This window comes from Lathyrus oleraceus, chromosome 5 (assembly GCF_024323335.1).
Source record: "Lathyrus oleraceus cultivar Zhongwan6 chromosome 5, CAAS_Psat_ZW6_1.0, whole genome shotgun sequence".
NCBI classification, from domain to species: Eukaryota; Viridiplantae; Streptophyta; class Magnoliopsida; order Fabales; family Fabaceae; genus Lathyrus; species Lathyrus oleraceus.
In genome coordinates, this window is record NC_066583.1 from 515,508,800 (window position 1) to 515,535,999 (window position 27,200).

Genomic DNA, 27,200 nt, shown 5'->3' on the forward strand with positions numbered 1-27,200 from the left:
GACAGGTTCACATATGACCTGACAATGTTGGGGGATATCAAGAAATTCTGACAGCAGGTTCAGATATGACCTAACAAACTCAGAGAAGAAAACAAGAAGGGCTTATCAACAGGTTCATATATGACCTGATAATACTGGAATAAAAGTTCAAAAACAGGTTCAGATATGACCTGACAACACTGAAACAAATCAAAGAAAAAGACTCTTCAGAGCAGATTCAGATATGACCTGACACTGGAATAAGGTTCAACAAAAGGTTCAGATATGACCTGACAATGGATTAAAGTTCAATAACAAGTTCATATATGACCTGAATAGGATTGAACGACAGGTTCATATATGACCTGACAATGGATAAAAGTTCAATAACAGATTCACATATGACCTGAATAAGATTGAACAAACAGAGAGAAACAAATCTCCAGAACAGGTTCAAGTATGACCTGATACCGGAATAAGGGTTCAACAGCAGGTTCATATATGACCTGACAAATGGATTAAAGTTCAATAACAGGTTCATATATGACCTGAATAGGATTGAACGACAGGTTCATATATGACCTGACAGTGGATAAAAGTTCAATAACAGGTTCACATATGACCTGAATAGTATTGAACAAACAGAGAAAAATCTTCAGTACAGGTTCAAGTATGACCTGATACCGGAATAAAGCTCAACGACAGATTCATATATGACCTGAATAGTATTGAACAAAAGTTGGAAAAACTCTTCAGAGCAGGTTCAAGTATGACCTGACACCGGAACAAAGCTCAACAACAGGTTCAAACACGACCTGAATGGTATTGAACAAAAAGAGAAAAATCTTCAGTACAGGTTCAAGTATGACCTGGCACTGGAATAAAGCTCAACAACAGGTTCAGATATGACCTGAATGGTATTGAACAAAAGTTGGAAAAACTCTTCAGAGCAGGTTCAAGTATGACCTGACACCGGAATAACAACAATTGGACTCCGACCGTAAGCAATGGACTACAACCAGCTTTTAACGGATTTTGCCAATAACAATTGGACTTGAAAATGACTGCGAAAACCGGATGTTGGTTTAAAGATACCAAAGACAAAACGGAATTAGAGGTCCAAGGACATAGGATCAACGGCAAGACCTAGGTCAATGCAAAATGAGCACGAAGTACATTTCGGCTATGCATGATTTGAATGCATGATATATGAATGATCATGATTATGAGAATGCTGACACTTAGCAGACTGGGTGTTTGTAGGGACAGAGATTCTGATTCCTCAACACCAATAACTCATACTCGTATAATTAACAGGCGCATCCAGAGGAGAAACTATCATGACTGACAGTTATAAATAATCAAAGGTCCATCCTTCTAGAGGATTCATAAGTTGTACTCCATGGAGACTTTTGTTGGTGATCCTGGAGTATTTATGCAAACTTTGAGCCTTTCGGGGAAACAAATGTTTTTCCTTCGATTTTCACATGTATCAAAGTAAATTTGTTCTAAGTTTCAAATTCTTTTTCCAAGTTTCAAAACTTCATTATTAACAAATAAATGACATTTTGCATAACAAAGAAAAGCATAGATGAACACAGACTAACAATGATTGGGAAAAACTTGTATTTTATTCAAGAATGGTAGCACACAAATGGCGTAGCTCCATAGAGTGTTACAATTTTTTTGAAAATGGCAATAAGAAAAGGTTTACATTGAATTCAGTGACCCCTAACATCCTTAATAGATATGATCCCCCAAAAACCTTGCTCCTAAGGGGAGTGACTGGATTAATCTTCCACTTCAAATTCTTAGGCGTTAATCAGTAACAACTGATGCAGTTTATGCCTTTATGCCCCTAACTTTTGCCTGGATCGTCCTTTCGGGTTTTCGATCCACCGGGACGCTCCTTTTTGCCTAAGTCGCCTTTTCAGGTTTTCAACTTAGCGAGCTACCATTTTTATTCATCCCTAACTTTTGCCTGGACCGCCCTTTCGGGTTTTCAGTCCACCGGGATACCCTTTTTTGCCTAAATCGCCCTTTCAGGTTTTCGATTTAGCGGGTTTTTGTTAGGCATAGTATTTTTTAACTGCATCAGAGTTCACGGGGTGTGAGAGCTCTTCATCGTCCATAGTTGTGAGAATCAAGGCACCTCCGGAGAAAGCTTTCTTCACAACATATGGGCCTTCATAATTGGGAGTCCACTTCCCACGTGAATCCTTGTGTATTGGCAAGATCTTCTTAAGTACGAGGTCTCCTTCTCTAAATTCCCGAACACGTACTTTCTTGTCAAAAGCCCTTTTAAGCCGTTTCTGGTATAATTGTCCATGGCACAAAGAAGTCAATCGCTTCTCATCTATGAGGTTCAACTGATCAAATCTATTTTGAATCCACTCAGCCTCTTCTAGCTTGGTTTCCATCAAGATTCTCATTGAAGGTATCTCTACTTCAATTGGGAGAACTGCTTCCATCCCATATACCAAAGAGAACGGGCCCCTGTTGAGGTGCGGACGGAAGTCCGATATCCATGCAGTGCAAAGGGTAGCATTTCGTGCCAATCCTTATAGGTTTTTACCATTTTCTGCAGGATCTTCTTGATGTTTTTATTAGCGGCTTCAACAGCGCCATTCATCTTTGGACGATATGGTGAAGAGTTATGGTGCTCAATCTTGAAGCTCTCGCATAATTCTTTCATGGTCTTATTGTTCAGATTCGTCCCATTATCTGTGATGATCCGGCTTGGAATTCCATAACGGCAAATGATCTCTTTCTTGAGAAACCGTGCAACCACTTGTTTTGTCACATTAGCGTAAGAGGCGGCTTCTACCCATTTGGTAAAGTAATCAATTGCAACCAGGATGAAGCGGTGACCATTGGAAGCTTTAGGCTCGATGGCGCCAATCATGTCGATGCCCCACATTGAGAAAGGCCAAGGTGACGTCAAAACATTCAGTAGGGTCGGAGGCACGTGTACCTTGTCGGCATATATTTGGCATTTATGACATTTTCTAGCATAATTGAAACAGTCAGATTCCATGGTCAACCAGTAATAACCAGCTCTTAAAATCTTCTTGGCCATGGCATGCCCATTGGCATGAGTTCCAAAGGATCCTTCATGAATCTCCTTGATCAACATGTCTGCTTCACGTCCATCCACGCATCTGAGCAGAATCATGTCGTGATTTCTCTTGTACAACACACCATTGCTCAAGAAGAATTTGGATGCTAACCTCCTCAATGTTTTCTTGTCAAGGGTTGTGGCATCTGTTGGATATTCTTGATTTTGCAAAAAACATTTGATGTCATGAAACCATGGTTTACCATCGGCTTCCTCTTCAACTGACTGGCAGTAGGCCGGCTCAACTTTCCGCTCGATCTGAATGAGAGGTGTTTCATTATGGAATCTAACTTGATACATTGAAGCCAACATAGCCAAAGCATCAGCAATTTGATTCTCAGTTCTCGGGATATGACGGAAAGTGATTTCGTCAAAGTATTTTATTAATTCCATGACATAGGCACGATATGGGATCAACTTGGTATCACGGGTTTCCCATTCGCCCTTGACTTGGTATATCACCAAGGCTGAGTCTCCACATACTTCGAGGATTTTGATTCGGAGATCAATTGCTGCTTCAATGCCTAGGATGCACGCCTCATATTCTGCTATATTGTTCGTGCAATCAAAACACAACCTTGCTGTGAAAGGAGTGTATCCACCATTTGGATTCAACAGGACAGCTCCTACGCCATGCCCCATGTAATTGGAGGAACCATCAAACATGAGCTTCCACCGAGATCCGGGTTCAGGTCCTTCATCAAGTCCTGGGATCTCACAATCTTTTACTACCATAATGTCTTCATCAGGGAAGTCAAACTTCAACGACTGGTAGTCTTCAACGGGCTGGTTTGCCAGGTAATCAGACAACACGCTTCCCTTAATGGCTTTTTGAGATACATATTGGATGTCATTGTCGCATCCTGCGAAAAATCAACCGGCGAGCCTAAAAAGAAAGCACACACAGAGCCGCCACTGCGCGTTATTTATCCCAAGATAGGGAAAGGAAACGCTCAGAAAAACCTGGAAAGGAAATGGTCTTGCGACCAAAGAGACAGGGTAAGGGAGTCGGTTACGCGAGGGGAAGGTATTAGCACCCCTCACGTCCGTCGTACTCGACGGGATCCACGTTCTAGAATAAAGAATAGGTTGCTAAGCATCACACACACACACGGGGAATGCAGGTGGGGTTAGGAGAAGGGCTCGATAAGGTATCGCACCTTATGCCTACATATCTTGTCTGGAACAAGAATCAGAGCCACTGTAGTTCGGCTTACGCACGCCAAACAACACAAACAACACAAACAAGCAAGGGTGGCAAACATGGAGCCCGACAACCACTGGATGGAATTACGTCGGCATCCGAACCAAAACACACTCTAAACGGCAAACATGGAGCCCGACTGCCAATCACTGGGCTTACGTCGGCATCCGAGCCAAAACACGCACAAAACGGCAAACGTGGAGCCCGACAGCCAATCACTGGGCTTACGTCGGCATCCGAGCCAAAACACACAGTCAGATAACAATTAAACACACGCAAAAAAGAAAAAGGTTGCCCGGAGTGGTCTCGCACGACCACCTGCCTACATACCTCGTCTGGCACGAGGATCAGGGCGATGTAGTTCCCCTGAAAGGGACTAAATTGCTAACCAGAAACCGGGGAAAGACACACAACTAGGGAGCTGAGACTCGAGCCTAATGTTGTCATGCATCATTCACCTAAGTTCGGTTTTCTATCCTACTTGCATAAGCAAACTATCCTAACCAGGAAAGAAGCAATCACACAAGCATATATCAGATGAGAACAGGCATCTCAAACAACACAAGCATGTCAATCAAATATCCACATAACACCCACTATAGCCAAACAAGGGGCTCAATCAATCGGGTTTGACTGCCTAAGCAAGTCGTCTGTACAGGCTGTGTTTGCTCTTAACCTTGCCATTACGAGGCTAAGGTGAAGCAGATGATGGATGAAGTGAGGATCAGACCTCACAGATCTTATCCCTAACCAGGGAGAGCTGACAAATGAGCATGGGTCCAGAATAGGGGAACCCTTCTATACTCGATGACTCTGACTCAATGTGCACTGCACAGGATCTTGGGCTTTTGATCTCAATGCTACAACCATGTAATGGGAGCAAGGAGAAGACTCACTGAATAGTGGGGGACAGGCTGCTTATCCCTACCTTCCACCAATTGCCTTACTTGAAGGACTTTTCCTGCTTGGCTTAAAAATAAACATACACAATCATTGCCTCTTAAGGAGGACTTCAGACAATTTGCCCGGCCCGGTAACAGCCGGGTCTCCAGACTACATGAAGTAAGAAGGTTATACCTCTATGCAAGTTGCTTAAGCAAAGCAAAGCAAAGCAATAGTTCACAAGGAACTGAGCAACTAAAGTACCTGGAAACAATCAACCTCAGTCAGTACTCAATCAGACAAACTGTAAAGCAAACAGTTAAACAGCTTAAACAATACAACACAAAGCAAGCCCAAGGCTTAAGCCCAAGCTCCAACACCTACAAAACAATGTTATGTTAGTGTACAAACATCCACAACATCAATTAAAATCAACTTGTATCATTCTCCATGTACATTGCTTTTTTGATCCTGAAAAATCAAGCAAATATTAGCAACTAGACCACTAGGCCAAGCCTAGGGTCCAAAAGCAAGAAAAAAACTTAAAACAGCAAGGTATCCACCATCCAACATCAAATTATCATCAAACACAAGCAAACATCATTGGTCTTATGTTTATATCATCCATCATGTTCAATTCATGCACAAAACAATCCATATGAGGTCAAATGAAGCCCAAAGCATACAAACAGAAGTATTGCATTCAAATCCCTATCAAAACACATCCAAAAATTCTCAAATTAAATACACCTAAACAGGGGATAATCAAGGTCTACCATGTCAAATTTGAGCTCAATTGGGCAAATGGAACCATGTCAATGAAAATCAACAAAACAGACACAATTACATGCTTCAATTCACACCATCAATGCATACATCCAATTCAAAAATTCATATCTCATTGAAAACAAAAAAGAAATGGATGAGACCAAAACAGGGAGGTCACACAATGTGTCTAGTTCATGCATATCAAATTTCATGGCCATACAATACAATATGAGGATTTCCCAATCAATCTACCAACATGTATCACATGAGCTTGCAATTTCAATCACCAGAAATGAAAAATCATGATCAATTAGAAAAGGCAGTGAAAAATTCTACAAAAATTCATACAACATCCTAACATATCAACAATTCACCATGCCAAATTTCATTCAATTCTAACATGCATAGGTTATCCAATTAAATTCAACAAGTTGACATCAAGAGGTGTGACACAAATTGTCACACCTAAGTTCCAGAATTTGCTGCTCTCTGACCAGGTATTAAAAATTCATGAAATTTACATATAAATAATCCTCAATGAGTCAAGAACCACCACAAAAATTTTCAGCCATTTATTTTATGATATGAGTATTTCATGATCAAATTGCCAAAATGTATCAAAATGTGACATACATTAGAAAAGCCTATGCCAAATAAAATATTTGCCAAGCACAACTTTGACCAATAGGTCAAAAAAATCCTACACAATTCAACAAAGTCATAGAAAAAATCCTCACATTTTTATGAATTTTCTACAATTTTTTATGAATTATTCAATGTCACATGAATTTTTTAAGAATTAAACAAAATTAATTTAATTACATAGTGGCATTTTGGTAAATATTTGCGCGGTGGAGGGAAACATAGAATTCAAATATTTGAATGGAAATTTGGATCAAAACACAGTTCATCATCGTTCTCACCAAGAAATTTTCCAGAAAATTGAAAAACACGAAGAACATCAAACGTTCACCAAAATGGACATGGCTATAGTCGTTGAACTCGTATGAACATGTAGATCTCAAATATACATTCCAAACAACCTAACAATTCCTAAAACTCAAGAATCGATCGATCTAGGGTTTGTGCTCATAAATTCATTTCCAGATTTCTCAGGCTATGGTACACTATTCTCAAAACCAAACACATATCCACGATCTACATAACAAGGCCTTTCACACGCATATAATGATTAAGCAAATGGTGACGATCGATTTTGCTCAAACCTGGATATGGCAGCGGAGTTCTTGTCGTTTTTGAGCTTCAATTACACGAAACAGAAGTAGTGCAAGCTAGTGGTAGATGAATGATGCATCCAACTTCAGTTGCCTTGGCCTCTAGTGCTCGAAATCCACATTTCACCATTGAAGCTCCTCATGCTACAGTCACGATTCGATGAGTTTCTTCCTCCAATCTCCAAAACAGTCCAAGATAATGATGATACAAATCCAAAGCAAAAAGAATTTTGAGATTTGGTTGAAGAATGAGGAAGATTGATGCATATGAAGTTCTTGTGTTCTTGATGAAATGTGAGAGAATTGGAATGGTTTTGAGATCTAACTTTGGTAATTGTGAGGTTCTGTTATGATTATGAAGTGATTATGAATTTATATGGTAGCTTAATCATTCACTAATCAAGTTAATTAGTTAAATGGTAATGTTAAGTGAAAGTGTCATTTTCAAAGGAGGGGTAAAATGGTAAATACACAATGACAGCTAGTGCCAGCTGTTTTGACAGCCCAAGCAATCCCCAAATGACATATGTAATGTGTAGAAACTTGTTTCATGTCCATTGGTTGAGTATTTCTCAAAATCACATGTGTGTGGTAATTGATCCATTTTTGACCATTCATTTTTCAAACCAAAATCCAATTCACATGCCTTAACCATGAAATGAATATTCAAACACACTTAAAATGCCATTCCTGAGGTGTTGGAAAAAGTCCCATTCAAAAATTCCAATTATTTTGAGAGTTGGACAATTTTGCCCCTGGTCCAATTCAGCTGTCCAGTTGAAAAGTGACTTTTTGCCTTGGCCATTTTTGAACAAATCCAATGATGCACCCTCAAAGTACATGTCAAATGGAGTTTGTGCATATAAAGAACTTGCAATTTGGACAAAGTATGTGGTAATTATGGCCTCCTGATTACGGGTCATTTTTGAAATTCACTGAGCCATAACTTTCCAACCATACATTGGATTTTCAAGTTCTTGGACTTTTTGGAAAGGTGAGAACAAGATCTACAACTTTCATGTTGAACAATTTTTCATTTGAAGCTTCCTTGGACACGTGGCCTTGAGGTCCAAAACTTTCCATTTTTGGAAACTTCAATTACAAGTCACTTTCTATTTTTGGCAGTTTTTGTCCTGACTTGATTTTCTTCATTTTTAAGCTTTGCAATGTCACTTAACACTTGTTCCAACATGAATGGAGTGCCTTCAACTCATTTCCACCTCCAAATTCACCAGATCATGTACAGTTGACCATAGTTGACTTTTCATCTGATAGATGAATTTGGCAATGCATAGATCAATCTGAGCCCCAATCTTCAACTGAAATGGCTCAAGGGTGAAACCCTAGCCTCAATAATCACCATATAATCACAAAATGAACCTCATAATCATCTCAGACCTCATCTCCTGATCCAGCCCTGACTGGCCCAATGCAATTGATTAGGGTTGACCAGTGGTCAAAACCCTAATCTCAAGGAATCTTCTTCAATCTTCTGATGACAACCAACCATGATGATGATGATGTATCAATTCCATCAAGATGAAGACCAACATCCATTGATAATCATGAAACCCTAATTCACAGCCCAATCCTCAGATGATCAATGATCAGTCAGTAAACCCTAGGCTTGCACTTTGACTTCCCCATCTTCTGATCAAGACTTGGGAGGATGGCTTGCACAATGTAACCACATGATATGCAATATGCAATGCCTAATGACCTAAAAATGATATGCAATATGTTAATGCTAGTCCCAAGAGAGGAGGGCAAATTTTGAGGTGTTACAGCTGCCCCTATTCAATCCACTGTGAACCTGTCGATACGAAATAGCCTCGGATTTCGGATGATCAGGATGAAGAGTGATTGAATACCAAGAACAGACGAACAATTTGCACTCTGATGGGATATCATTAACAACGCCTGTCAGCATCGGCGAAGAAAAACTCGAAAAACCGACGACCTGGATGCCAAAATAAATGGTAACGCAGGGATAACCATGGTCTGAACACCACATCCACTCGGGATTCTCATTCTTTTTTTGCTTTTCTTGAACCCCGAAAATTTTCTCTTCTTCTACCTGGTCCGAAAACCACTTCGGTCTGAACTCCGAAAAACTGGCCTGAATACCATAAGTGCTTCAACCTGATAGTCGGAAACTTCACTAATCACCACTCTAAGGGCAACACGTCAGAGGGTACACCTTCAACCAGACACTGACTGATGACTGGGAAGAAACTCGACGTTTACTGAACATCGGACGATGATGTTTACTGACACCAAAAAAAAGCTCGACCAGACATTAACCAATGACCGGGAGGAAACTCGATGTTTACAGGCACCGAACAATGATGTTGACATGACATCAAACAATGATGCGGACAGACATCAAACAATGATGCGGACAGACATCAAACAATGATGCGGACAGACATCAAACAATGATGCGGACAGACATCAAACAATGATGCGGACAGACATCAAACAATGATGCGGACAAACATCAAACAACGATGCGGACAGACATCAAACAATGATGCGGACAGACATCAAACAATGATGCAGACAGACATCAAACAATGATGCGGACAGACATCAAACAATGATGCGGACAGACATCAAACAATGATGCGGACAGACATCAAACAATGATGCGGACAGACATCAAACAATGATGCGGACAGACATCAAACAATGATGCGGACAGACATCAAACAATGATGCGGACAGACATCAAACAATGATGCGGACAGACATCAAACAATGATGCGGACAGACATCAAACAATGATGCGGACAGACATCAAACAATGATGCGGACAGACATCAAACAATGATCGACCAAACACTTACTGATGTCTGGGAAGAAACGGTGGTTCCAAACTCCCAATGCTGAACTCCTCGGAGCATCGTCTTCGCTGTCAGACAAAACCAAACCTCAAGCGGTAATCACGGCTTGAATCGCGCTGATCGCGTAACGTCTTCTGACTGTATCCCCATCTCTGTCCGACGGGAACATTTCCTCCAATATCGCACTACTGGGGAACATTGCTGATCTGACGTTGTGATGCTAATCTCCTCAGAGTAACATCTTCACCTTTGGTGAACCCCAAATCTTCAAGCGGTAACCACAGTTTGGGTTGCGTTGAATACATCCCTTTTCCATCTCCGTCCGACGGAAGGAGTCTTCTCCAGTGTCGTACCACTGGGACAATACCTGTGATCCAATCATGAGACTATACTACTCGGAGTAACACTTTCATTTTCTGGCAAAATACCTCTCAAACAGTAACCACGGCTTGAGACTAGCTGACGTTTGCAATGATGCATGCTTGATTTCTTCTGCGTAATGCTCCATAATTATGGAAATGCTACGCGATTATTTATTTTTCTATGCAATATGCAATGCTTATTCTACATGATGAATGCATAAAAATATCCCCCTCAAGGGAATTTTCTGGGGAAAACGAGACTCTCTGCTGAGGAACTCGCCACTGCTCCGATTTCCACCCTGCCGGGGATAGCACTGCTGCTAGGAAATAGACAACCCTTGCTGGGGATACAGATCCTTTGCACCCAACCCTCTCGAGGACATGCTGGGGAATACCTCCTTTGCACCCCACCCTCTCGAGGACATGCTGGGGATACAGATCCTTCACTGCACTCTGTGGGAATACCACAGTCTTTGACTTGCTGGGGATATAGATCCCAACTCTGCTTTGGGAACCCTCACAGATACTCCCGCTGGGGAAATGAGCAATCTTCAACCTGCTGGGGGAATATCATCCAGACCCTGCTAGGGGAACGACAACTACTCCGCTGGGGAGGACCCAATCAATCCACATGTAGGATACCCTCGGCTGGGGATGCAGATATCCGTCTGCTACGGAAACTTGTTCAATCCACTGGTAGGATGAACACTGTTGGAGAAATATGTCATTGAAAAAACCCGCTCCACTCGGGAAATAGCAACCTTCTGGCCTGGCTGCTGAGGAAACACCATTGCAAACCTACCGGGGATAACCATCCTGACTCGGCTGGAGAAGTCCACAGACTTTGGATCTGCTGGTGAGTTGGTCCTCTAATTCTGCTTGGGGACCTCGCTGGGAAATGAGAAAAGTTGATACAATACACCCGTCGACTCGTCGACCCCTGGTATCCACCTTCCAATCTCGTATCAGCTTTCCACTTTTGAGAACTCCCGGACTCGTCTGGACCTTTTCTGCTCCATCATCTTGTATTCCAAATCGCTCCGCGCCCGACGAGAACGTACTCCTGGGATGTACAAAGAATTTTCAATCTTCCGACTTTGAAGAGTCTTCTTGATTAATTTCAATGGTCGTCGGGCGTCTCTCGTCGTCTCTCCGTTCCTCCTTCATCCCTGATCGAACTCTGCGGGGAATTACAAACTTTCCAGTCTTCCGACTTTGAAGAGTCTTCTTGATTATCATCAAGGCTCGTCATACGTCGCAACGTCGCTTCGTCGTTTCTTCATACGTTCGTCCCTGATCGGACTCTCATGGGGATCTCCCTTGTCAAAGCTTCCACATCACAACCTGCAAGTGAGTGAAAAACATCTAACAGTTCCTGCAAAACAGATCGTTAGATAAAACCGTGCCCCAGGCGTGTCAAGATTTCAACACTTGGGTCACTCAACCTTCCAAATAAGATTTCAAGCTCTCAATCTTATAAACATGCATCGGAAGGAACCTGTATGTGTTAAAATGCAAAGATTCTTTATCAAAAATAATTGGATGTTCTTGCAATCAAAACGGTAATGAAAAACAAAAACAAAATTATTTGACTGAATGTGCATTTTGTTGATTTGAAAAGTGTGGCTCAAATGAGCAATACAAAAGGAAGCAATTCCTGAAAAGAGGTAATTGCGCTCAAAAGGAAAAATCTATCCTAATGGCAATGTGAAACCCGTGATCTCATCGAGTTCCAACTCGGTTACACCCCATATGTCCTCAGACTCTCCGCGCTTTCTGCTTTCTGAACAAGACAATTCTGACTGATCCCTACCGGGTATTATCCATGATGCTTTAACCAAAGCGCAAACGATCATGCTAGACGCAATTGTTCGTTTCAATCCCTCTTTTGCCTGGACCGCCCTTTCGGGTTTTCAGTCCACCGGGATACCCTTTTTTGCCCAAGTCGCCTTTTCAGGTTTTCGACTTGCCGGGTGTACATTTTTCATTTTATCCCTAATTTTTGCCCGAACCTTTTTCTGATTTTGGTTCGCCGGGACGCCCATTTTTGCCTGGACTATTTTATTCTTTTCGTCCAGCGGGTCTCTTTACGAAGTATTTTTTTAACTGCGTCCGCATTCACAGGGGATGGAAAATCCTCGCCATCCATGGTCGTTAACAACAAGGCTCCATCAGAGAAAACCTTCTTGACCACGAATGGACCTTCATAATTCGGTGTCCATTGCCCCTTCGATCGTTTTAAGGAGGAAGGATCCTTTTCAGCACCATATCACCTACGTGATATGCTCGAGGTCGTACCTTCTTGTCAAAAGCACGCTTCATCCGCTGCTGGTACAACTGCCCATGACAGATGGCTGCCAGCCTCTTTTCCTCAATCAGGCTCCCTGAGTGAGAAAGGCGTGTGCCCCAGTAGGCGCACCGAGGTTCAATACCCGGTATACAAGCTTCGCACTTGCCACATTCGTTGGTCCTTCAGGCAACAAAAGCTTATTCACCTTAACCTCCCCATCAGACATCAGAATCCGTTCGGATTCAGGGTCAGGCCCCTCCTCCGGGATCGGTTACTCTCAATCTTTCGATCAGAGCACCTCGAGATGTCCTCATCGAGGAACTCAAACTTCATCGGTTGATAACCTCAACGGGTTGCAGAAAGATGTAATCAGACAATACACCCCCCTTGATTGCTTTCTGAGAGTATCACAAATCAGTCAACATTCTTTTGCACTCTCACAACCCATCCGGTCGCTGTTGGCTTCTCAAACCCATACTCGATCAGATCCATCTTGGAAATCCACAAAGTGGTATGAACCAGCATAAACTGTCTCAGTCGGCGAGCAGCCTATGCCAAAGTACCGCAAGTTTTCTCGAACAGCGAATGTATTGTTTCGCAGTCGGTAAACTTTTTGCTAAGGTAAATTGCATGCTCTTTTCGACGAGACTAGTCATGCTGACCCAATACACCTCATAGACCCCTCGAAGGCTGTCAAGTACAGATTAACAGTCTCTTTCCATAGGAGACATCGGAATCAGAGGTTCCTGCAACTTATCCTTTTATTTTTCAATGCCCCTTGGCAATCATTATTTCACCTGACCGTTTGATCTTTCTTTTTTTTTTCAACATCTTGAATATAGGTTCGCACGTGGCTGTTAGAAGAGATGTGAACCATGACAGGTAGTTCAATCTTTCTAAGAAACCACAAACCTCTTTCTTTACTTTTCTTTCGGTTCAGGCATTTCTTTTTTTCTTTTTTTTTTTTTTTTTTTTTTTTTTAAGCAGGATGAACCTCGATTCCTCCCTTACAATGAACCCCAACAGCTTACCGGACCGCACTCTGATAGTGCACTCACTTGAATTCAACCTCAGTTTGAATTGTCTTAATCGGTCAAACGACTTGGCCCGATCTACCAGATGCCCTTCTCCTGTTTGGGACTTTGCTATCATGTCATAGCATAGCATTCGGTTGCATGATGAATTATATCATGAAACAAAGTCACCATGGCTCTCTGCTAAGTAGCACCGACGTTCTGCTCCTCTAGAGGACACTCTTCTCTCCATGGTAGCTTGTGCGCAATGACACCGATATCCGACCCTGGCATATCCTGACACGACCAGGTGAAGGCATCCACGTGCTTCCTTCAACAGGACTACCATTTTGCTCTCGGCTTGCCTCTGAAGCGGCCTCATTTTCCTATTTCCTTCCTGACCTCGGCGGTGCTTGGAATAACAATCTCAACTCGCTCCTCAAGCGGCTGAATCACCTTCTCCTCTTGTTTCAACAACCTGGCTAATTCCAGCAGATCACAATCTTCTTCGCCTTCTTCTTTGACATGAAAGATCGATTTGTCGAAGTCATATGAGGTGTAACCAAATCGTTATCAACGAGATCCGGAGAATTATTTTTGAAGTTGGGACGAGACAAATCATCAAAAGGAAAAATGAAAATAAACATTGCCGTTTTTATTTGTTTTTTAACTGCAAAAATAAATGAAAAACAGGGAATACCGCCTTTTGACTGAAAAACATCCATTTATTAATGATGCAGAAATGCAGATTTAAACATGAGGTGGCCCTTACAATGGACCATTACGTGTCGGGCAACACGTATGGCTTTCATGCAGATAAAATCAAAACAGAAAATCATTACTCTTCCGGACGAGTGACAGTGATGATCTTTTTAGGCCTTCCAGCTTCCTGGTACGCACGGCTTTATCCAACTATTGAACTTGCAGTTACCATCAGTCTCTTCACCTACTACACAGGTGTGACCTGAATTTTCAGCAATTGCACTCACCATCGCCTGACCATGTGCCGGCATGGGATTGGCATTAACATTTGGTGATGGCGCAAAATTGATAGCCTTGGAGTCTACCAGATCCTGGACAACATTCTTGAATGCTCTACAGCCCTCAATGTTATGCCCCGGTGTTCCAGAATGAAATTCGCACTGGGCGTTCTCATCATAGTTGGGCGGCCTCTGATCTGATCTCACTGGAGCTAACATCCTTGGCTGAACCATCCCAAGATCCATCAACTTTTTAAACAGAGCAGCATATGGCATGGGTGGCTTGTCAAAATGGCGATCAACCCCCTTTCCTTTCACTTGACTCCCAGCTCCCTGTATCTTCTGGGGATTAGTCTGAGGTTGCTGTCGGACTGCCCGATTACCAGCAGGGATGGTTACTGCAGCAGTGTGCTGGTAGTAACGACCCCTACCGTGTCCTCTCTGGGCGTATACAGCACTCGATCCACCCTCATCCTTGCGCTGGTCGTTACCAAAGGATTTCTTCGGTCCAAATGACGAAGCGTTTCCTTGCATGTTCCCCATCTCCAGCCAGTCTTCAATCCTCCTCACCTTTTCGGCAATTACTTTCTGCCCCAAGGCGAACTCTTGCATGACATTGATCAGCTCTCCCATCTTCTCTTTCAGTTCGAGGATGTCAGCGTTGGGAGGATCCATCAGTCTGGGAGTATTGCGTCTGGTGAAGTATCTGTGAGGACGAGTTGAGTGCAAAGGGATGACTCTACGAGCGCGAGCAATGATTCCTGCAAAACAGCAAACAGGTTAATATGCATGAATGCAACGTCTATCCATATGAGGAAGCTTCTGTCTTTTGATTCTGGTTTCATCGAGACAGGTAATATTTCACCAATAACATTTTGACATCCAGATGTCTCTCAACCAGATTCTCGATCCATAATACTCCCTATATGGCTAGACGTAGGTTTGGTGCAGATGAATGCAAAGTGAGAATGATGCTGATGTATGAATGCAATGCACTGCCATCCTCCAAGCCATCTGATCATCTGTACTGAATCTGGATTTCTGAACTGATCATAACCATCTGAGGAACAAACAAACACAATTCTGACCCACGGGTTCCGAAATAAACGGAAGACAGATACATCATCATCACCACTGGTCTCTGAACAGACACACCATCACCTGAATCGGCCCGGGGAATCCTGAAATAAACGGATCCCCACTGATAAATATCTCGGCCCGGGGAATCCTGAAATAAACGGATCCCCACTGATAAATCTCGGACAGCACTCCGGCGTCACAGCAATAACTGACCATAAGTCCGACTTATAAATAGGTCTCTGATCCGCGGAACAAAAAGTCACCATCATCTGAACATGCATCTGAAAGAAACACCCTCCCCTCACAGGTAAATTCTAATCAGGTCATCCTAAGGCGGATAATAGTCTCGACAATCGGGCAGAGATACTCAATGGGTTTGCCCTTTCGGGTGGGCCATTGTAGCTCCCTTAAGATCGTCTAAACCAAAAATCCGGGAAATGATCGGTCACCAGAGTCAACAACTCAGATGGAGTGACTCAAACAAAGTGGATACTCCACAAAGATGAGCACTATCAACTGAGCCTCGTCCGGCTTGTGGCACATCACGCCGCCAGGCACATGTTGATCTAACATGAAAGAGGCAACGTGAGACCACACTAGTCCTAGGTGTATACTCGGGCCTGGGTTTTAGCCCCACTCAGAACACCCACCCCACACAGAGGAACCACCTGCAAAGAGGACGGCAACAACATGATAGTATGATGCATGCAGACATTTATGCAAATATATACACTGGTTAGAATAATAAATGCAATAAATCAACAACACACAATAAGCAACCCAAACTAATCCTAAAACGCTAGGAGAAACTCGCTTAGGGACCATGGACCAGCATAGGTCAACATGCAGTTAGTCCCCAGCAGAGTCGCCAGCTGTCGCATCCTGCGAAAAATCAACCGGCGAGCCTAAAAAGAAAGCACACACAGAGCCGCCACTGCGCGTTATTTATCCCAAGATAGGGAAAGGAAACGCTCAGAAAAACCTGGAAAGGAAATGGTCTTGCGACCAAAGAGACAGGGTAAGGGAGTCGGTTACGCGAGGGGAAGGTATTAGCACCCCTCACGTCCGTCGTACTCGACGGGATCCACGTTCTAGAATAAAGAATAGGTTGCTAAGCATCACACACACACACGGGGAATGCAGGTGGGGTTAGGAGAAGGGCTCGATAAGGTATCGCACCTTATGCCTACATATCTTGTCTGGAACAAGAATCAGAGCCACTGTAGTTCGGCTTACGCACGCCAAACAACACAAACAACACAAACAAGCAAGGGTGGCAAACATGGAGCCCGACAACCACTGGATGGAATTACGTCGGCATCCGAACCAAAACACACTCTAAACGGCAAACATGGAGCCCGACTGCCAATCACTGGGCTTACGTCGGCATCCGAGCCAAAACACGCACAAAACGGCAAACGTGGAGCCCGACAGCCAATCACTGGGCTTACGTCGGCATCCGAGCCAAAACACACGCAAAAAAGAAAAAGGTTGCCCGGAGTGGTCTCGCACGACCACCTGCCTACATACCTCGTCTGGCACGAGGATCAGGGCGATGTAGTTCCCCTGAAAGGGACTAAATTGCTAACCAGAAACCGGGGAAAGACACACAACTAGGGAGCTGAGACTCGAGCCTAATGTTGTCATGCATCATTCACCTAAGTTCGGTTTTCTATCCTACTTGCATAAGCAAACTATCCTAACCAGGAAAGAAGCAATCACACAAGCATATATCAGATGAGAACAGGCATCTCAAACAACACAAGCATGTCAATCAAATATCCACATAACACCCACTATAGCCAAACAAGGGGCTCAATCAATCGGGTTTGACTGCCTAAGCAAGTCGTCTGTACAGGCTGTGTTTGCTCTTAACCTTGCCATTACGAGGCTAAGGTGAAGCAGATGATGGATGAAGTGAGGATCAGACCTCACAGCTCTTATCCCTAACCAGGGAGAGCTGACAAATGAGCATGGGTCCAGAATAGGGGAACCCTTCTATACTCGATGACTCTGACTCAATGTGCACTGCACAGGATCTTGGGCTTTTGATCTCAATGCTACAACCATGTAATGGGAGCAAGGAGAAGACTCACTGAATAGTGGGGGACAGGCTGCTTATCCCTACCTTCCACCAATTGCCTTACTTGAAGGACTTTTCCTGCTTGGCTTAAAAATAAACATACACAATCATTGCCTCTTAAGGAGGACTTCAGACAATTTGCCCGGCCCGGTAACAGCCGGGTCTCCAGACTACATGAAGTAAGAAGGTTATACCTCTATGCAAGTTGCTTAAGCAAAGCAATAGTTCACAAGGAACTGAGCAACTAAAGTACCTGGAAACAATCAACCTCAGTCAGTACTCAATCAGACAAACTGTAAAGCAAACAGTTAAACAGCTTAAACAATACAACACAAAGCAAGCCCAAGGCTTAAGCCCAAGCTCCAACACCTACAAAACAATGTTATGTTAGTGTACAAACATCCACAACATCAATTAAAATCAACTTGTATCATTCTCCATGTACATTGCTTTTTTGATCCTGAAAAATCAAGCAAATATTAGCAACTAGACCACTAGGCCAAGCCTAGGGTCCAAAAGCAAGAAAAAAACTTAAAACAGCAAGGTATCCACCATCCAACATCAAATTATCATCAAACACAAGCAAACATCATTGGTCTTATGTTTATATCATCCATCATGTTCAATTCATGCACAAAACAATCCATATGAGGTCAAATGAAGCCCAAAGCATACAAACAGAAGTATTGCATTCAAATCCCTATCAAAACACATCCAAAAATTCTCAAATTAAATACACCTAAACAGGGGATAATCAAGGTCTACCATGTCAAATTTGAGCTCAATTGGGCAAATGGAACCATGTCAATGAAAATCAACAAAAACAGACACAATTACATGCTTCAATTCACACCATCAATGCATACATCCAATTCAAAAATTCATATCTCATTGAAAACAAAAAAGAAATGGATGAGACCAAAACAGGGAGGTCACACAATGTGTCTAGTTCATGCATATCAAATTTCATGGCCATACAATACAATATGAGGATTTCCCAATCAATCTACCAACATGTATCACATGAGCTTGCAATTTCAATCACCAGAAATGAAAAATCATGATCAATTAGAAAAGGCAGTGAAAAATTCTACAAAAATTCATACAACATCCTAACATATCAACAATTCACCATGCCAAATTTCATTCAATTCTAACATACATAGGTTATCCAATTAAATTCAACAAGTTGACATCAAGAGGTGTGACACAAATTGTCACACCTAAGTTCCAGAATTTGCTGCTCTCTGACCAGGTATTAAAAATTCATGAAATTTACATATAAATAATCCTCAATGAGTCAAGAACCACCACAAAAATTTTCAGCCATTTATTTTATGATATGAGTATTTCATGATCAAATTGCCAAAATGTATCAAAATGTGACATACATTAGAAAAGCCTATGCCAAATAAAATATTTGCCAAGCACAACTTTGACCAATAGGTCAAAAAAATCCTACACAATTCAACAAAGTCATAGAAAAAATCCTCACATTTTTATGAATTTTCTACAATTTTTTATGAATTATTCAATGTCACATGAATTTTTTAAGAATTAAACAAAATTAATTTAATTACATAGTGGCATTTTGGTAAATATTTGCGCGGTGGAGGGAAACATAGAATTCAAATATTTGAATGGAAATTTGGATCAAAACACAGTTCATCATCGTTCTCACCAAGAAATTTTCCAGAAAATTGAAAACCACGAAGAACATCAAACGTTCACCAAAATGGACATGGCTATAGTCGTTGAACTCGTATGAACATGTAGATCTCAAATATACATTCCAAACAACCTAACAATTCCTAAAACTCAAGAATCGATCGATCTAGGGTTTGTGCTCATAAATTCATTTCCAGATTTCTCAGGCTATGGTACACTATTCTCAAAACCAAACACATATCCACGATCTACATAACAAGGCCTTTCACACGCATATAATGATTAAGCAAATGGTGACGATCGATTTTGCTCAAACCTGGATATGGCAGCGGAGTTCTTGTCGTTTTTGAGCTTCAATTACACGAAACAGAAGTAGTGCAAGCTAGTGGTAGATGAATGATGCATCCAACTTCAGTTGCCTTGGCCTCTAGTGCTCGAAATCCACATTTCACCATTGAAGCTCCTCATGCTACAGTCACGATTCGATGAGTTTCTTCCTCCAATCTCCAAAAACAGTCCAAGATAATGATGATACAAATCCAAAGCAAAAAGAATTTTGAGATTTGGTTGAAGAATGAGGAAGATTGATGCATATGAAGTTCTTGTGTTCTTGATGAAATGTGAGAGAATTGGAATGGTTTTGAGATCTAACTTTGGTAATTGTGAGGTTCTGTTATGATTATGAAGTGATTATGAATTTATATGGTAGCTTAATCATTCACTAATCAAGTTAATTAGTTAAATGGTAATGTTAAGTGAAAGTGTCATTTTCAAAGGAGGGGTAAAATGGTAAATACACAATGACAGCTAGTGCCAGCTGTTTTGACAGCCCAAGCAATCCCCAAATGACATATGTAATGTGTAGAAACTTGTTTCATGTCCATTGGTTGAGTATTTCTCAAAATCACATGTGTGTGGTAATTGATCCATTTTTGACCATTCATTTTTCAAACCAAAATCCAATTCACATGCCTTAACCATGAAATGAATATTCAAACACACTTAAAATGCCATTCCTGAGGTGTTGGAAAAAGTCCCATTCAAAAATTCCAATTATTTTGAGAGTTGGACAATTTTGCCCCTGGTCCAATTCAGCTGTCCAGTTGAAAAGTGATTTTTTGCCTTGGCCATTTTTGAACAAATCCAATGATGCACCCTCAAAGTACATGTCAAATGGAGTTTGTGCATATAAAGAACTTGCAATTTGGACAAAGTATGTGGTAATTATGGCCTCCTGATTACGGGTCATTTTTGAAATTCACTGAGCCATAACTTTCCAACCATACATTGGATTTTCAAGTTCTTGGACTTTTTGGAAAGGTGAGAACAAGATCTACAACTTTCATGTTGAACAATTTTTCATTTGAAGCTTCCTTGGACACGTGGCCTTGAGGTCCAAAACTTTCCATTTTTGGAAACTTCAATTACAAGTCACTTTCTATTTTTGGCAGTTTTTGTCCTGACTTGATTTTCTTCATTTTTAAGCTTTGCAATGTCACTTAACACTTGTTCCAACATGAATGGAGTGCCTTCAACTCATTTCCACCTCCAAATTCACCAGATCATGTACAGTTGACCATAGTTGACTTTTCATCTGATAGATGAATTTGGCAATGCATAGATCAATCTGAGCCCCAATCTTCAACTGAAATGGCTCAAGGGTGAAACCCTAGCCTCAATAATCACCATATAATCACAAAATGAACCTCATAATCATCTCAGACCTCATCTCCTGATCCAGCCCTGACTGGCCCAATGCAATTGATTAGGGTTGACCAGTGGTCAAAACCCTAATCTCAAGGAATCTTCTTCAATCTTCTGATGACAACCAACCATGATGATGATGATGTATCAATTCCATCAAGATGAAGACCAACATCCATTGATAATCATGAAACCCTAATTCACAGCCCAATCCTCAGATGATCAATGATCAGTCAGTAAACCCTAGGCTTGCACTTTGACTTCCCCATCTTCTGATCAAGACTTGGGAGGATGGCTTGCACAATGTAACCACATGATATGCAATATGCAATGCCTAATGACCTAAAAATGATATGCAATATGTTAATGCTAGTCCCAAGAGAGGAGGGCAAATTTTGAGGTGTTACAGTCATACTCAGATAGTAACATCTGCCAACGGGCGAGTCTTCCAGTCAGAGCAGGCTTTTCAAAGATATACTTTATTGGATCCATTTTGGAGATCAACAAAGTAGTGTGGCAAATCATGTATTGTCTTAGACGACGAGCGGCCCATGCTAAAGCACAACAAGTTTTCTCCAAGAGTGAGTATCGGGATTCACAATCGGTAAATCTCTTACTTAGATAGTAGATAGCATGTTCCTTTCGACCGGTTTCGTCATGTTGTCCCAGCACACATCCCATTGACTTTTCAAGCACAGTTAAGTACATAAAGAGTGGTTTCCCCTGGACAGGTGGAATTAGAATAGGGGGCTCTTGCAGGTATTGTCCGATCTTATCAAAAGCCATTTGACAGTCAGAGTTCCATTCAACTGCTTGATCTTTTCTGAGCAATTTGAAGATAGGCTCACATGTGGCCGTCATATGTGAGATAAACCTTGAGATATAGTTCAAACGTCCCAGGAAGCCTCTAACCTCTCGCTCGGTGTGTGGAGCAGGCATTTCTTGTATTGCCATAACCTTGTCTGGATCTACCTCAATTCCTCGTTGACTAACAATGAAACCAAGCAACTTTCCAGACCGGACACCAAAGGTGCATTTAGCAGGATTTAGTCGTAGTCGGAATTTCCGAAGACGCTCAAATAGCTTTTGCAAGTGGTCTATGTGATCCTCTTCACTTTGGGATTTTGCAATCATATCATCCACATAAACCTCAATTTCCTTATGCATCATGTCATGGAAAAGAGTGACCATTGCTCTTTGATAAGTTGCCCCAGCATTTTTGAGACCGAATGGCATTACCTTGTAGCAAAATGTTCCCTAAGGGGTGATGAATGTGGTCTTTTCCATGTCTTCTGGATCCATCTTGATTTGATTATAACCCGAGAATCCGTCCATAAAGGAGAAGACTGCGAACTTAGCAGTGTTGTCTACCAGAGTGTCAATATGTGGCAGGGGGAAATCGTCCTTTGGACTAGCTTTGTTTAGATCCCTGTAATCAACACACATCCTGACCTTGCCATCCTTTTTGGGTACTGGCACAATGTTGGCTACCCATTGAGGGTACTTTGCAACTGCTAGAAAACCGGCATCAAATTGACGTTTCACCTCGTCACAAATCTTTAGAGCCATGTCGGGTCTTGCTCTACGGAGCTTCTGCTTCACTGGCGGACAATCTGGCTGTAGTGGTAGCTTGTGGACAACAATGTCAGTATCTAAACCTGGCATATCCTGATACGACCAAGCAAATACATCTACATATTCATGTAGCAACTTGATCAATCTTTCCTTGATGCTTGCCTCAAGTGTAGTCCCAACTTTGACCTCTTTCTTGTCCTCTTCAGTGCCAAGGTTGATTGTTTCCACTGGTTCTTGATGTGGCTGAAGGGCCTTTGACTCGTGCTCGAGCATCCTTTCCAGTTCTTCAGGGAAATCACAATCTTCCTCACTCTCCTCTTCCGCTTGGTAGATGGGGAGTTCAAAATTATAGGAAGTAGCGGGGTCATCGAATTCAACTGGTTTATTGATTATTCTGCATGTTTTTTAATGATGGCTTTTTTTTAGAAAAATGGAAATAAAATGCAAAAGAAGTAAAAAATATTTTTGTAGTTTTTGAAAGGATTGCCATTTTAAGAAAAACAACAGATAAATGAACGACAAGAATTTGAACAAAATGCTCTTTATTTGTCATAATGATTTTTTGAAATTCAAAAGGGGCCCTACAAATGATCCATTAGCCTTGGGCAGAGCTAAGGATTTTCAAAAACACAAAGGAAAACAACAATTACTTTGACACAGGAAAAACTTCTGGAATCTCAACTGCTTCCCAATTTGTTAGGGCTGCTTCACACCGGTATATCAGATTTGATGTTTCTCCACCTTTCAGTGTCATCTTCCACTGCACCAACTTGTTCTCCATGGATAAATCCATTGCTCAGGAAAACTTCTTGTATGCTCCGCACACGGTCCTTTGCAGGGACCAGGGCTCCTCCATTAGCAGAAGGCTTGTACCCCAAACCAAAACGGTCATTTTTCTCATTAACGTTGATGACTTGCCCCCAACCTGCAGGGCCTCCACTTTCAACTGCTGATCTTGTGCTCTTCAAAGAGGCGAATGACAAACTGGTTTTCTCAGCAGGATCCTTAACCTCTTCAAGTGTGGCATTGGATATTTCAAGGGCTTGAAACGAAGTTTCTAAGGCATCCTCATCGGCCTCAATATAACGGAAAGAGGAGAGTTGACTGATGATAAAATCTTCTTCACCTGAGACAATGACGAGCTTGTTATCGACAACGAACTTCATCTTTTGATGCAAAGTAGAAGTCACTGCCCCAGCAGCATGTATCCATGGGCGTCCCAAAAGGCAGCTATAAGCTGGATTTATATCCATGACTTGGAAATTGATGGGGAATACATGCGGTCCAATCTATATCGGTAACTCTACCTCCCCAACTACTGTCCTTCGCGAACCATCAAATGCTTTCACCACAAGCGCACTAGGTTTCAACTCTGAACCTTGATAAGATAATTTAGAAAGTGCCCTCTTTGGTAGAACATTGAGGGACGATCCAGTGTCAACTAAAACTCTAGCCAGAGCATCTTCTTGGCACTTTATGGATACATGCAGAGCGCGGTTGTGATTCTTCCCCTCTTTGGGCAGCTCTTCATTACTGAAGCTTAGAGTGTTGCAGGCTGTGATATTGGCGACCACTCCATCGAATTGGCCAACCGTTATATCTTGGGTAACATGAGCCTGGGCAAGCACTTTCAGTAGAGCCTCCCTATGAGCTTCGGAATTCAGAAGCAATGACAAGATAGATATTTTTGATGGCGTTTGATGTAACTGATCAACTATCTTGTAGTCAGATTTCTTTATTATCCTTAGGAACTCACTTGCTTCATCTGTTTGCACAGCCGGTTGTGCCCCTCCATGTTCTGGGGTAGGAATTACATTTGAAGCTCCCCTTGTTGGCTCTTGAGGGTTCACATCAAAATTGGGAGTATAAATCCGACCACTGCGGGTCATTCTGCTTATTCCTGCGATGTTGGTGATGTCGGCGTCAACATTCTCCACACCTTTCTTACTTTCAGTGGCCTCGGGTTTTCCATCTACCACTGTTATGCCGTACTTCCAGGGTACTGCCTTGGTACTTTCAAAAGGGAATGGTGTAGGCATGCAAACTACTACAGGTGATGGGTGAACAACGTCTCTCCTGTGATAAGTCACCTCAAACGGTTCTGGTATGTTAAAGACAGGTTCAATGACCGAAACTTCCTCATTCGTTGTCAGACCAGAAATTTGTAAAACACCTTGATTCATCAAATTCTGAATGTCATTTCGTACCACTTTACATCCTTTCGGCTGAATGGCACATTCCTCACAGCTATCGTGACAAGTATCAATCAATCTAGCCCTCACCAATCCTGCATGAAGCGCTAGCAATGGAGTTTTAACATCTTCCACATTCTTGATTACACACACATCAGAAGCATCTTCGATGGCATTAACATCACCATGTGCTGGCAAAGGGTTGTTCTTGACATTGGGTCCGACGTCTCGAAACGACAGAATCTTCTTTTCAACCAGGTCTCGCACAATATGCTTTAAAGCATAACATCCTTCTAAATCATGTCCCAGGGCACCCCCATGGAAAGGACAATGAGCATCTGGATTGTACCATGGAGGTAAAGGATTTGGTGGAGGACCCAAAGATCTGGGCGTCACCAACCCTTTCTGTAGCAATGACGGGTACAATTCAGTGTATGTCATAGGGATTGAAGCAAACGGAACTCTACTTCTCTGTACCCTATTTTGATTTGGAGGATTTTGTGGACGAGGAGCCTGTGCCCTTGGTTGTTGATAAGCAGGTGGCGCGGGCGCTTGCTGGTATATCGGTGCTTGTTGAGTAGGAACAGGTTGATAAACTGAAGCTGGTGATTGGTTAAAATTTGGTGTGACAGCTGCCACATACGGTTGTTGGACATATTGTACTGGATAAATTGGTTGTTGTTGAGAAAATTGGTGTTGTTTCTTCCATGACTGACTCCTTCTTTGACTGGTTGACACTGCATTCGTATCCCCCTCCTTCTTTCTTTGAAATCCTCCAGGAAACTTTTTGGCATTACTACCAGATGTTTCAGAGGTAGTCGTCATCTTTCCATTCTTTAATCCAAGTTCGACCTTTATGCCTACAGCGACCAGGTCAGAGAAACTTGCAGATACACTACTTACCATTCTTTCATGAAACACAGGTTTAACTGTATCCATGAACCAATCCGCTAATTCCTTCTCAGCCAGAGGTGGTTCGACCTGCGAAGCCACTTCCCTCCATCGTTGCGCATACTCCTTAAAAGACTCCTTGTCTTTCTGGGACATGCTGAGAAGTTGTCTCCTATCTGGGGCCATATCCATGTTATACTTGTAGTGTTGGATGAAGGCATCAGATAAGTCCTGGAAGCAACGAATCCTGCTTTGATCAAGGCTTAAGTACCACTTGGAGGGAGCACCCCTCAAGCTGTCTTGGAAGCAATGTATCATAAGCTTGTCGTCCTCTACATGCGCAGCCATTTTTCGATAGTACATAATAAGGTGACTCTTAGGACACGAGTGACCCTCATACTTATCGAAATCTGGGGTCTTGAACTTCGCAGGAATCACAAGACCCGACACCAAACACATCTCCTTAGCTGTAGCACCAAAAACTTGGTCGCCCTCCATAGCCCTCAATCTCTTCTCCAGCATCTGGTAATTCTCCTTCATCCCTCTTAGGTCTTCCTGCCTTTCCTCATCTTCATCTGAAAAGTCTGGAGCATGTTGCTGATCCTCAAAGTAAGGTTGCACATGTGCCCGAACGAGAGGAGGTGCGAACGTGTGAACCACTGGATGGTTTTCATTGATGGTCGGTAGAGGAGCTGTCTGCTGAGCAGATGGTGCAAAACCAGGGACGCCTTCAACTGTAGGCGTGAAACCGGGAGGTAAACCATAGGTTGGCCAGGTTGTTGGTACCGCTCTCGCAGGTTGGGGTTCAATCGATGGACCTGTGATTTCAGAAACAACCGTTGTTTGGGTGTCTAGCTTTGCCCTGATGACCTGCAATATCTCCATGACCTGACCCATGTTTCCACGCAGGTCCTCGAGCTCTGAGCTCACTCGCTCCAATTCATGCTCCTGATCTGCCATTCTTTGACGAGCTCTGGCACGAGTGTTATACTGGTGTTGAAAATTCAGCGTGAAACTGATGGAAGAAAGGGCGGAGTGAGACTCTTTTTTTTGAAAATGTATGAATGCATGTATGGATGCATCTTGTTTGCAAAACTCTTAGTTATCTTTATTATTTGTTCAAGCAATGTTAGAATATAAGAGCAACATGTAATAATTGAGACCCAAAATGACAACTTCCATTAATTAAAATCAGATTCGAATACAAAGGGATTTGACTTCAAGTACACATGATTCGAATACAAAAAGATTTAAACACCAACAATTCAAATTCAAGTACAAGTAAACTTAAGTTCTGTCTCAGCTCTTAAGATCGTAGCCAGATCTGTGG

At 42.2% G+C, this 27,200-nt stretch overlaps 1 pseudogene; it reads right to left on the minus strand.

Annotated features, from left to right (window-relative positions):
- Positions 1 to 2,060: 2,060 nt before the first annotated feature.
- On the minus strand, positions 2,061 to 26,830 carry LOC127081749 (uncharacterized; annotated as a pseudogene).
- Positions 26,831 to 27,200: the final 370 nt, after the last annotated feature.